Genomic DNA, 12,592 nt, shown 5'->3' with positions numbered 1-12,592 from the left:
ATGGCCCCGGATGTAGTGGGAGATCCTGGCCATTTTAAGCTACAGTCTTTTGCAGGTCTCAGTTTTTCCAAGGCTACACCCATTCAGAGATTAAAGGCTAGGTAAGAATTGGGGCAAAAGATGGCGTAGTCCGATTTCCCAAAAGAAACAATCTGGGAGGGGATGACCCTTAGAGTTTCTGGCCACAACAGAAACAATTGCTATTTCCACTTACTCTGAGTCATCAAAACCCAAACAATGAGCAAGTGAGGCTTGGGCTGAGACCTATTATTGGCCAATTAGTGACAGCCAGAGTGATTTGGGTGTAAAGATATAGTCAAGTATCTCCACTTGAATCCCAATGGGCTTTATCAAAGCCTGGTTTACCAGAGCTATATTTCAAGAAATCATAAATGCAAACTACATGAGACATATATCTATATGTATGAATACATACACCTACACCATCATATAATATTCCTCTTCCAGACTGCTTTGCTCCATTTTATGGGCTGGAGAACTGGGATGTCGCCCAGACCCACCATAGCCATCACTCAATCAGATATCTTCACTGACTTGTCAATGGATCAACAAATAACAGGGGAATCCAAACTTCACAGAACAAATCCTTTTATTAAGGGGATTTGTTCTGTGAAGTTTGGATTCAGCCAAAGGGCTGCACTTGAGGACCTAGAGGGCCACGTGTGGCTTCAAGGCCACAGGTTCCCCACCCCTGACCCAGGCCAGCAGTATTCCCCACGCCCTATCAAGAAGGTGTCATCAATCATCTCAATCTCAGTTTTTTTTTTGTTTTTTTCTTTTTTGTTGTTGTTGTTAATGAAGATGAACTTAACTTTACATAGGGAGATATATTTGAAGTTAGAATGAAGTCAGAATTAAGGTCTCAACATTAAACCTTGTAAAGTTGATCACGTTACTCCCAAAGACACCTTCTACATGAGTACTAAGCAGCATAAAAATAGAATCTACTATATCCTAATAGGTAAGAAATATATAGCAGTCATTTCAGAATCATCTGTTTATAAGCAGATTCATCATCTTCATAGAGCAAGGGTGAAAGTTAACATCATTAGAAAAAATTAGAAATATGAATAGGAAGGCTGTCTTCCTTAAATAACCTGTTGGCTGAAATTTGGGAAAAGGATAAAATGAAAAATATTGACCCTGTTTATCGTCATCTCTTAGGAGAAACTTAATCAAGGTGAAGTAGTCACTGAAACAGAGCTTAAAAACATGCCCACACCAACCCAACCTACAAACAACTGGATCTTCTTGACAAATAGAGAGGCATGAAAGATAAGCACAGCCCCAGTTTAATGTGCAACTGCAAAATCTCAATCTCATCTTCAAAACACCGCGCAGAAGGATAATAGAAGAATAGAAACAATACCACCTCACTTCCAACTTTATGTTAAAATTGGTACCTGCTTACGCGGTGGGAGGGACACACTGTGCCAAGCTTCAGGCTTTTGTGCTGCTATTTTGGGAGTTTGAGCGTTTTCAGTGCTCCCAAGTTGGTATTATCCTGAGAGAGGTGTGGTCACTGCTCTTCTGGTCTGTACCTTGGTCTTTACCCAGGAAGGGCCCTTGCTCTCCTGTAGCTGAAAGTGCTACTCTTGATCCTGGAACTGTGACCAGGGCCCTTGCTCCCTTGTGACTGATCACAAACACTCGTCTCCACCCTGGAATTGTGATCCAGAACTGCTTACGGGCAATAGAATTGCCAATCAGTGCCAGCTGTACCCAGTGCTGGCAAAGGGTCTCCTGTAATCTCTTTCTGACCAGTTATCTGACCCCCTTACTGACTCTGGGCTGAGAGTTCCTGATGCTGCTGCTGCTGTTGCTGTCCAGGCCTACTGCTGGTGCTCCTCTTGAGCTCTGGGCCTGCCCCCAACCTGGTGCCATAAACCTCTCTTGCAGGCCTCCTAAGTTGTCTTTGACTGGAAAAGTGTCTCCCTCTGACCTTTTGTTAGCTCTGCCACTCCAGAATTTGATTTGAGGCATTATTTTAAAATTGTTTGTAGGGGAAAATTGGGTGAGTTCCCAGCCTTTGCTCTACCATGTTGGCTCTGCTCCAGAGATCATTTTTCATGAAAGCTCAAAAATGGAAGATTCTCAAAGAAGGGGAAAAAATCATGATAATACAAAAATTAAAAAAGAAACCCAAGATGAACCAACAGGCAGCAGCAGTTACTTCTGTGTATGCCTTTATTTATATCTGTAATGTGTTTCTGAGGATTAACTACACGTCAAATGAACCCTTGATGAAAATAGGAGAAGGGAACAGGCAGACATTCGCAGATGGTTTTTTATAGCAGACTACAGGTTTTCTGTCTTGATAATATCAAGTCTTGATGATGTCATAGACAGAGATGTCTAGGGAATACAAGATCCCATTGTGTCTATTGTTTAGGGGGTTATAAAAGAGCTTTTGATCACAAAGAGAAAAATATAGGTTTAACAGCTCTTTTTTTTTTCTCCAAAGGAGGGATCCTTCACGTATATGTAAAGATAATAAAAGATTCCTTAATCATGCAGCCATAGAGATAATCATTTGTTTATTAATCATTTGTTTATCAATATTAAAGGAGACGCACTGGCCAAAGCTGTTTGCCACTGTCATGGCAGATGTCCTATGCAGAGACCCTATAGATGGTGAGCCCCCCAACCCCAGACACTCCTAGATTGATTGCTGATCAAGTCCCAGAATTCTATGGTGCATCTCAATGACAGCCAGAGACAGTACAGTGTTTTTGATAATCTTAGGCTGTCCCCAGATATGAAAACACCTGTTTTCAAGACCACTATTCACCCAGTGATGTTACAGAGCTATCAATCATGGTATACACATAATCTCTGAAGCACGCAGACTGTTTATAACCTAAAGGGTGATGGTGAGACACATAGTGTAGGTGCCAACATGTTACTAACCATACTTTCATGCAAAAATTATGTAAAAGACATTATTGAGGATACATATTAACAACCTCACAACAAAATGCATTTAACTGCCTGCTATATGCCAGACTGTGCTAAGCAGTATGGATGCAAAGAAATAGCCCCTGCTCTCAAGGAGTTTCTACTCTACCATATATGTGCACATATAGGTTTATGCAAGATGCATATAAGATAAATACAAGGTAGTTTAGGGAGGAAGAGAGCTTGCAATTGTAGGGGCCAAGAAAGGTTATATGTAGATGGTAGTCTGTGAGCTGAGTCCTAAAGGAAGTAAGGTATTCTTTGAGGTGGAGATAAAAAGAGAGAGCATTCTAGGCATGAGGGCCAGCCAGTACAAAGGCATGGAGATAGGAAACAGCAAGAAGGATATTTTGGTTGGACTGCAGAATGTAAAAGGGGAATAATGTATGGAGATGCTGGATAGGTTCACTGGGGCCAGATTGTGAAAGGTTTTAAAAGTGTCTATGTTATTCTAGAGGAGATAGGAAGCCATTGGAGTTTATTCAGTTGGTGGGTGACATGGCCAGATATTTACTTAAGGGAAATAGGTCCATACACACGAAAGACTTCATCAAAAAGATAGAGCTTAGGTGGAGTCTCAAACTATGTTACGTCTATATGGTTCTTTATAATTTACAGAACACCCTGTCTACATTTTCATTTGATTATCACATAACCACCCTATAGAAAGGATATGGACATAATATCCAGTTTTATAGTCAGCAAGCATTCATTAAGCACCTACTGCGTGCCAGGTACAGGGCTAAGACTAAGGATACAAAAAAAAGCAAAAAAAAAATAGTCCCTATTTTCAAGGAGCTTACAGTCTAATGGGACAAACACCATGCAAACAGACTGTATATAAATAAGGATAAATTGGAGAAAATCTTAACTGGAAGGCATTAAGATTAAGGAGGATTGGGAAAGGCTTCTTCTAGATACAATAAATATGTACTTATTTACTTTGCATTTCTTCTCTTTATATTTTTTGGTATGTTTGTATGAAGCCCCTCTTTGCATATCTGCAAGGGAGCTTAATAAGACTCTTGGTTTAGATTAAGGCAATTGGTCTCAGGTTCTTTTTTGACCTTTCCTCCCTTGCATGGTTCGCTCCTTTATAGCAAATACTCCTGCAGAATGCACTGTAAATCAGCTTATCTTTATCTGGAGACTAAACCTCTTAGAGATGTTCAGACAGCCAATTTAATGAGGTTAAAATAGAACAGGAAACTCCTGAGAGGAGTGATGGCCAATGACCAGATAGTAATGAGAGAAGTGAGAGCAGGGAGGGGATAACTTTACCATGTCCTTCAATCCTTCAGTGTGGTAAACAGGTACATCCCGGCAAACAGCAAATTCCGTGCAGGCAAATGCACATCACTCCTTCAGCGGGTCATTGAGCCAGACAAGGCTCCCACAATTCATGATTACATTGTTGGGGGTAGCAGTGGCCTGCTTTGCCATTGTTTCACAACTAACTCTTGTTTAGAGGAAAAGGCCCTGGGCCTTTTCCTTCTCCCCAGAAAGAAAAAATTCCTGGCCTTGCCCTGTGCTAAAGGGCTTCTGCCTCTTTTGATCCTCCTTTCAGTTGGGATAAACTATAGCTCCAATCAGCCTTCCTTGCCAATGAGGGGCTGGTTACACACACACACACACACACACACACACACACACACACACACACGCGCGCGCATCTTTATCGTCTCCCCCATTTGAACGTATGCTCTTTGTAATAAGGATTCTTTGTACCTATAAAAAACCATAATGATTCCAGACCTCTATGTTCTAGATACAGAATTTTTTTTTTGCATTTACTTGATCCTGAATCAATTAGGCTTAGCTATAGTTGGATCTTTTGTGGTTATTGTTGTTCAGTCCTTTCAGTCCTATCCAATTCTTCGTGACCCCATTTGTGGTTTTCTTGGCAAAGATACTGGAATGGTTTGCCATTTTCTTCTCCAGTTCATTTTATAGATGAGGAAATTGAACTCTTCATGATTCCATTTGGGGACTGCAAAGAAGTGATCAGATAGGGAGGAGGAAAATCAGGAGAAAATGGTACCCTAAAAACCTAGAGAGAAGAGAGAGTCAAGGAGGAGAGAGTGATCATCAGTGTCAAGGGCTGCAGAAAGGCCAAGGAGCATGAGGATTGAGAAAAGGCCATTGGATGGGGCAACTTGGAGATCATTAGTACCTTTGGAGACCTCTTCAGTGGAATAATAAGGCCAAAACCCAGATTTTAAGGGGTTAAAAAAAGTTGAGAAAAAATGGAGACACCTATTGTAGATGGCATTTTCTTTTCTTTTCTTTTCTTTTTTTTTACTTATGATTCAGAACTTTTATTTTAACAAACAGTTGAAACCTCAAGATGAACTAGATACTGCAACAGCTGCTCTCTTGGGTTTAGGTGTTGTTCCTTTATGGACTCTAACCCTGAATCAACAGTAGACAGTTTTTAGGTGCCTCATTGGCTCAGTCCGGTGATGTTGCCTCCCTTAGCCTTTGCACTCCGATTATGCTTTCTCTTGTGTTTAGTAGGATATCCACATTTGCCATGTGTTGACTTTTCAAGATAGTATGCCTTAGAACCATGATGGCACAAAGTATATGTCTTATTCTGGTACTTACCACATGAGGAAATCCCCTTCATCATCTTCCTCCTACCACCAGGACCAAAGAGAACCTGTAGATGGCATTTTCAAGTAGTTTAGATACAAAAAGTAGAAGAGAAATGGGACAATTGTTATCAGAGATGGAAGGATCAGGTAATTTTTTTTAGGATAAGGAGACATGGGCATCTTTGCAGACAGTAGGTAAGGAACCAGTAGAGAGGGAGAGAGTGAAAATATGTGAAAGATTGGGGGTACCAGAGGATGACTTCTAAGATTCCTTCCTTCTCTAGAATTGTGATTCTACTTCTTCTGAAGTTCAACAAAGTACCATTCTGGAAACCAAAACTAAAGTATCTGTAGACAAATCCCATTTATAATCTTCATTTCCTGAGACTTCACCTAAATCCCTGGAGAATGTGTTTTAATACTAACAGTTCCTCCTCCTTCTGAATTTTGAAGACCTATAGAAACAATGTACAAAGTCACACACAATAGTCCTTTAGAAAGGACACTATGAATAGAATGGTACAATTATCCATAGATGAGAGCTACCTGAAAACTATTTCTGAAAAGACTGGTGAGATGCAATGAGAAAGAACACTAGGGGGAGAGGCTCAGTAGACCTGGGTTCTAATGTTGGCCCTGCCATTATTTTATTGTGATCATAGGCAAGTCACTTGACTTTTCTTGGCCTCAGTTTCCTCATCTGTTAAATTAAGGGATTGGGCTAGATGATCTTTAAGTTCTCTTTCTGATCTAATATTCAATGATTCCGTGTCTATGTTGAGTAAGCCTTTCTATATTGCAAATTTAGGAAGACTCTTCCTTGGTTATCAGTAGAATGCCATCTCCTCAAAGGCAAGAACAATTTTATTTTTCTCTTGGTTTCTTCAGTGCCTTGTCTCTCCACTGAAACAGGGAGATTAGAATGAATTGCTGAAGGTCATAAAGTCTTGGGTCTTGACATATTCCTTAATCACTGTCTTCCAGCTCCTGGAAAGACTTGGGTTGTCAGTAATGTAGACTAATGTTTCAATGAGCTATGTATCAATCAAACTAAAAGGAGCATTTGATAGGTATTTGGCTCTCAATGTGGAAGGCCCCAACAATGCTGATTGCAATATACCCATCCTGAGTCCATTAAGTGTGCTGAATATAAATCCTTAAATCTCAGAAGATTAAAGAGTAAAGCTCTTTTTCTTCTCCATAATATCATTGAACTAGAGCTGGAAGGGAACTCAAAGTCCATCTACCCCAACTTACTCACTTTACAGAAAAGGAAACTGAGGCTTATGAAAGTTAAATTACTTGTTCAAAGTCACAGATGAGCATCCAAGGACATCATGATGATAGTGATGACGATGATGATGATGATGATGATGTTGAGGATGGTGGTGGTGGTGGTGGCTGACATTTATATAGCACTTCATGGCTTACAACACTTTTTTAATGTTCATTGTATTATTTGATCCTCACAACAATTCTGTGGGTTAGACATTCTGAATACTATTATGTCCATTTTGCAAGTGAAGAAACTGAGACACAGAATAATTAACAGAATAGATCCAGGTCCCAAATCCAATAAGTAGCAGAATCCAGATTTGAATCCAGATCTTGATTCCAAACCCATTGCTCTTTTACTACTGCATAAGAAACAAGTCTTTCACTCTAATGTCTAATAACAAAGCTTTGATGCAATTTACAGGCTTCCTGTTTAGCAATTTTTTTTTCACTCTGGGCCTTGTTCAAATAGGGGATTTAATGAGAAAAGTCTGTTGTCAGCTAAATGGAACTTCTCCTTGGCAGGATCTCCCAAGGAAGAGGGAGGATCAGTAAACAAAGCCAAACATGCGGGTGGCCATCAGCTGATCTTTGTTTTTTCTTTATCACTCTTTTTTCCTTCAGCAAGGGTGCAACAATCAACAAGTGACAGCCAGGGGAAATGTTTTACAGGAAGCAGCAGATGGCTTCAAGCCACCTTTTTTTTGAGAGAGGGAAAGAGGATGCCTGGGGCCTAGAAAACTGAAAGTTTTAAACCTAATTTGGCTTGGCTTTTTAATCCATTTCAAACATAGGACCAGAAACACAAGATTAAAGGATTTCTCTTTCGCTGCATGGTAAATACAGCTTGGAAAGGTAGGGGATATAAAACTTGGATGACTTCAGTTGGAATAGCAAGGGATTAAATAGGAAGAATTGGGCTTTCTATACACCTAGGTGAAATAAGGGGCCATAGAGATGTCTAGATATAGACCTTGAACTTACTCTTTCAGTCCATATTCATACAAGCTAGTCAGGTTCCCAAAGCTAAGCTATTATTCCCTTTCAGAATTCTAGGGATATCCCTGAGGGGTTGGGGGTACCTTTTTCTAATAATGTTGGATTGAGTCTCCTTTCTGATCTGTTCTTTCCAATGTTAACCAACAGTGATTAGTAGCTCAGTTTTGTTTAAACAAGTATCATCAATTAGCTTTGACAAGGGGATATTTACTGCAAAGATAAGGCAAGGACAGAAGCTGCAAAGCATTTCCCCCCAATACCTGGTAGTAAACTCTCCCTTATACCAAGTCAGTCCCTTAAAGTATTTTCTACACAGAATTCACACCACCAAGTTCCTATCCAAATAAAAGTAGCATAGCCAATAGATGAGGCTGTATCTCTGCTACTACTGGTCGGGGCCAAGTGGTTCACTCTTCCTGACTCCTGTTTCACCTGTGCTCTATCTACAGCAAATACCAGTGTAGACTCCAGCTCTTGGAATTCTAATGCTTGCTAGTCTGACCTTTCAAAACCATCTTCAATACTCTTACCCCTAAAACCAGGAAGAGACAGAAGCAATAGTAGGACCATGTATTCATGAGCTACAATGGGGATAGGGGTGGTGTAGATAAAGGCTGGAAGCTTCTCTCCCCATTGAGGACTTACAGTGGTTCTTCTCTCATTACCTGAATGTAGCCAGGCAGAAAAGAAGACTGGTCTTTACCATTTAGTCCTTTAAAACATACCCCATTTCCATCTCAAAAAGCAACAGTCCATCTCTGTATTACTAGCTAGAAGATCAAGTAGAGAATATCTGTGCATGCTCCAAATCAGAAAGCCGGGCTCTTCCATGATCTGTTTTCATGACTTTTCAGAATTGGGCTCCCCAGCCTCTTCCATGAGGAATGGCATGTTACTCATGCTCTGGGGATGGAATTCCATTGGCCAAGCCACCATTGCACAAACAATGGGATTGGGAGTGTAATGAAAAGGGCCCTGGTTTCCTCATTTGTAAAATGATAAAGGTTGAACTAGATTACCTCTAAGATTCCCTTCACCTCTCAATTTATGATCCTATGATCCTGTATCTCTCACTCATCTATTGCAAATGCCTGAGACATCATTATTAACAGGTGCATACCCCTGGGAAGTAAAGCTATATATGTTCAGATATTTTTATACTTTAGTTGACCTGATCCCTTCCAACCTAAAATTTTAAAGTGCGTTTTTTTAATTTTTCTCATCCTAGAATATCCCTCTGCCTCTGTGGCCCCCTTATCCCATTGATGGGTTCCTCCTGGAACATTTTGGGGAAGGGTCAAGGTCAGCTACCCTTTATTCCTCTCCTAGCTCTAATTCTGAATCTCTAGACTACCAACATGCTCATGCATGGGCACTATATACTATAGAGATAATATAATATAATATATACTCCATATATTATATTATACTATGACATATTCTGCTCTATTCTATTATACGATAGCTATAATATTCCTAGCACCTTCTTTTCCCCATCTCCTCACCTCCTACTTTTTAGCTTCTTTGTCTCCCCCCATTAGGATACGATTATTAGAATACCTCCATTAGGATACTTTGAAGACAGGGACTGATTTTCTTTTTGCTTTTATTTGTATACCCAGCAATGAGCACAGTACCTAGCATATGATAAGTGCTTAATAAATGCTGTTTGATTTGACTTGATAGGTGCCTGCGATGCAAAATGCTGGTACGGGTTGGTAGGCACTACAGCTGGGGGATGGGCAACTGCAAAGACCATCCTTACCTGCTTCCCTGGTTTTCCCTAAGCCTTTCCTGCTTTCCAGTTTTCTTACTATTCTTAGTCTCTTCCTTCCCCCATTCCCTCACCATGGATCAAAGGCTAAATGTCCCATGTACCCATGATCAATTTGCTTCTTTGCCTTATAGCCATAACTCCCATAGAGTGTGAGAACTGTCAATTACCTATATCAATTTGCCGCTATAATATTCCTAATCCTTCTAGCACCTTCATGTAACTAAGTGTAAGTTTCCTTTGATAAACAAGTTAAATTGAATTTTCTATTGCTCTATACTCAAAATCATGTAAGTGAAATTCATATTTGTTAACATTATGAAAAGCTTGTTGTTATTCCCCACTTCAAAGTAGAATCCAGTTTGAGGATGCCATAGGAGAGTGGGGTATAGACTGTAAGCACAGGACAAACAGCCATGGATGGGCAGCCAGAGCAAGAGACAATGTGTATCCTAGATCAGTATCAGGCCAAACATTAGGACCAGGCAACTCTAAATGAGCCAAGGTACACACGTGCATCAAGGTCAGATAAAATGTGAATCAGAGCCAAATATATAGATTAGGAGTAGATAAGTAAAGCGTTGGGGCTAGGGAGGGAATGAAACATATCATAGCATTCAGAAATCAAAGAAACTGTTGGAAAACTACAGAGACTGATCCTGGCAAAGAGAAGCATACAGTGGAGGAAGGCTTGTTCAGACACTAGAAAGGCTGCCATGTGAAAGAGAGGCTAGACATATTCAGTGTGGTTCCAGCATGGGCGTAGGGCCAAGTTTCAAGGAGATGGATTCAGTGTAAAGAAGAACCCTGGCAATTAAACCTGACAACAGTAGAATTCATCGTCCCACAAAGTAGTGAGCTCCCCATTCATGAAAATATTCAAACAGAGATGGCTGATGGCTAGGCAAATTGTAAATGGGATTCTTGCATTGACTGCAGAATTATGTACCCTCTAGGACCCTAGGGTTAGCATCAGGTACATGAGTAAGAATGGGAAAGCCAGAGAATATGCTAGGGATAACTGACAAGACAGGCACATGGTATCAGAATCAAAATGGGTTAGCTGAGGCTGTGCTCTGTATTTCTCTTTTACCCAAATGGGGGCTAATACTTGAATGGTAAGGCCCTAGGGCCTTCAAAAAGGAAGGTAACTGGAAATAACTGTCTGGTTTGAGGCATGTGGAAGGGGGAGCAGAGCAACTCTTGACCAGGATAGATCTATTTTGGATCTCATCCAGGGTGATTTAATTATCAGAATACTTTATTCAAGTTAACTTATTCTAAGGCCATTTTACTGATAAACTAATTCCACGATATGGACCCTGTGACATTTGCTATCACTCTGTAAATTTATGTTTGTAAAGCTGGTGGTACTTCAAAAGCTGTTTTATTTCTCTTAGATTCTGTGCCTATAATTAAGGTAGGTTACATGAGCTTCAGGTGAGCTAGAGGTATCTGGGTCATGGTTTCATGGCTTCCCTCAGGAAGGTTAACTGAGAAACAAAGAGTAGCATTCTTTTTTTTTTTTATTCAATTTTATTTTATTTTCAGTTCTGAAATTTCTCCCTCCTCCCTCCCTCTCCTCACCCATTGAGAAGGTAAGAAACACAAAACCCATTACAAATATGTAATGGTCACACAAAATAAATCCCCTGCTTTAGCCTTGTCCAAAAAAAAAAAAAGAAAAGAAAAGAAAGAGAAGAAAATATGCTTATGTCTGAACACTGAGTCCATCAGCTCTCTAACTATAGGTGGGGAGCACATTTTATAGTGGAGTTGTGATTGCCAATTGTGTTATTGGTTAGAGTTACTAAGTTTTTCAAAGTTGATGAAAGGATTAGCATTTTTTCCCACTCAGCTATACCTTATAGAAATAAAAACAAATTTAAATAACTATACAGAAAAAATGACAATACTGTATTTTAAAAGGCAATCATTTACAAAGTTAAAGAAAGTAAACAACATGAATAGAATTTAAATATCTTTCTCACTAGCCTTTAACTGTTATCAATTATTATTTAATTCATCCCTAAGGTCCAAGCAGACTATAACCTGTTTTTGTTTTTGTTGTTAGGCAATTGGGGTTAAGTGACTTGCCCAGGGTCACACAGCTAGTAAGTGTCAAATGTTTGATCTGAGGCAGGATTTGAACTCAGGTCCTCCTGACTTCAGGGCCGGTGCGCTATCCACTGCGCCACCTAGCTGCCCCAGACTATAACCTTTTAACTCAACTGGGATTTGGTTTTTGTGGGCTAGTGTAAGGACCAAACCAGCATCTGTAGCATTGTTTCTAAGAAAAATTATGATCCAAATCTGAACACATCTCCCTCTCCCATTGGCCTCCCAGCAAGAAAATTACCCTCACCCTACAGCTACTGTGTTTATGAAATAGCAGTGTGGTTGTAAATATACTGTCTTTTTCCCAGTAGCTTCCTCTATGGCTAGGCACTGTTGTGGTCTCAAGCTTCATACTTTTAGATTTGAGTCTATCTGGACTATCTAGAAATCAATTCTTATCAACGTACACCATAACCAGCAGGTGAACCAGCTTAAATTCAACTTTTCCTTCCCCTATAGAAACACACAGGTTCTTGTACCTTCCCTGAATTATTTCCCAGGTCATTGGCCCAGAAATATACATATATATATATATATATGTATGTATGTGTGTGTGTGTGTATATATATATTTATATTTATATATATACATATTATATATATGTATGTATATCAAGCAGTCAGCAAAACACATCCAATATAATCTCATTAATGGTATCTCACCAAGAGGAATGGCTCTGTAAATAACTCCCAGTGAAGATGGAGAATGGCCATAGCCAGCATGCTGAGGCTTGCTGGCCTGGGATTCATAATCACTATGGCTAGACTGTTTACAGATGAAAGTAGTAGCTGTGACTGGGGGGACAATGGATGAAGAGTCATAAACTCCACACTTGTGCCCTAGGGCAGGT

General features: G+C 40.0%; 1 pseudogene; it reads right to left on the bottom strand.

The window, feature by feature from the left end:
- Nucleotides 1-5,321: 5,321 nt before the first annotated feature.
- On the bottom strand, nucleotides 5,322-5,611 carry LOC114051266 (annotated as a pseudogene).
- Between the last annotated feature and the right edge of the window lie 6,981 nt (nucleotides 5,612-12,592).

This window comes from Vombatus ursinus, unplaced genomic scaffold (genome assembly GCF_900497805.2).
Source record: "Vombatus ursinus unplaced genomic scaffold, bare-nosed wombat genome assembly UNPS02014802.1, whole genome shotgun sequence".
NCBI classification, from domain to species: domain Eukaryota; kingdom Metazoa; phylum Chordata; class Mammalia; order Diprotodontia; family Vombatidae; genus Vombatus; species Vombatus ursinus.
This window is presented reverse-complemented; position numbering and strand designations above follow the sequence as displayed.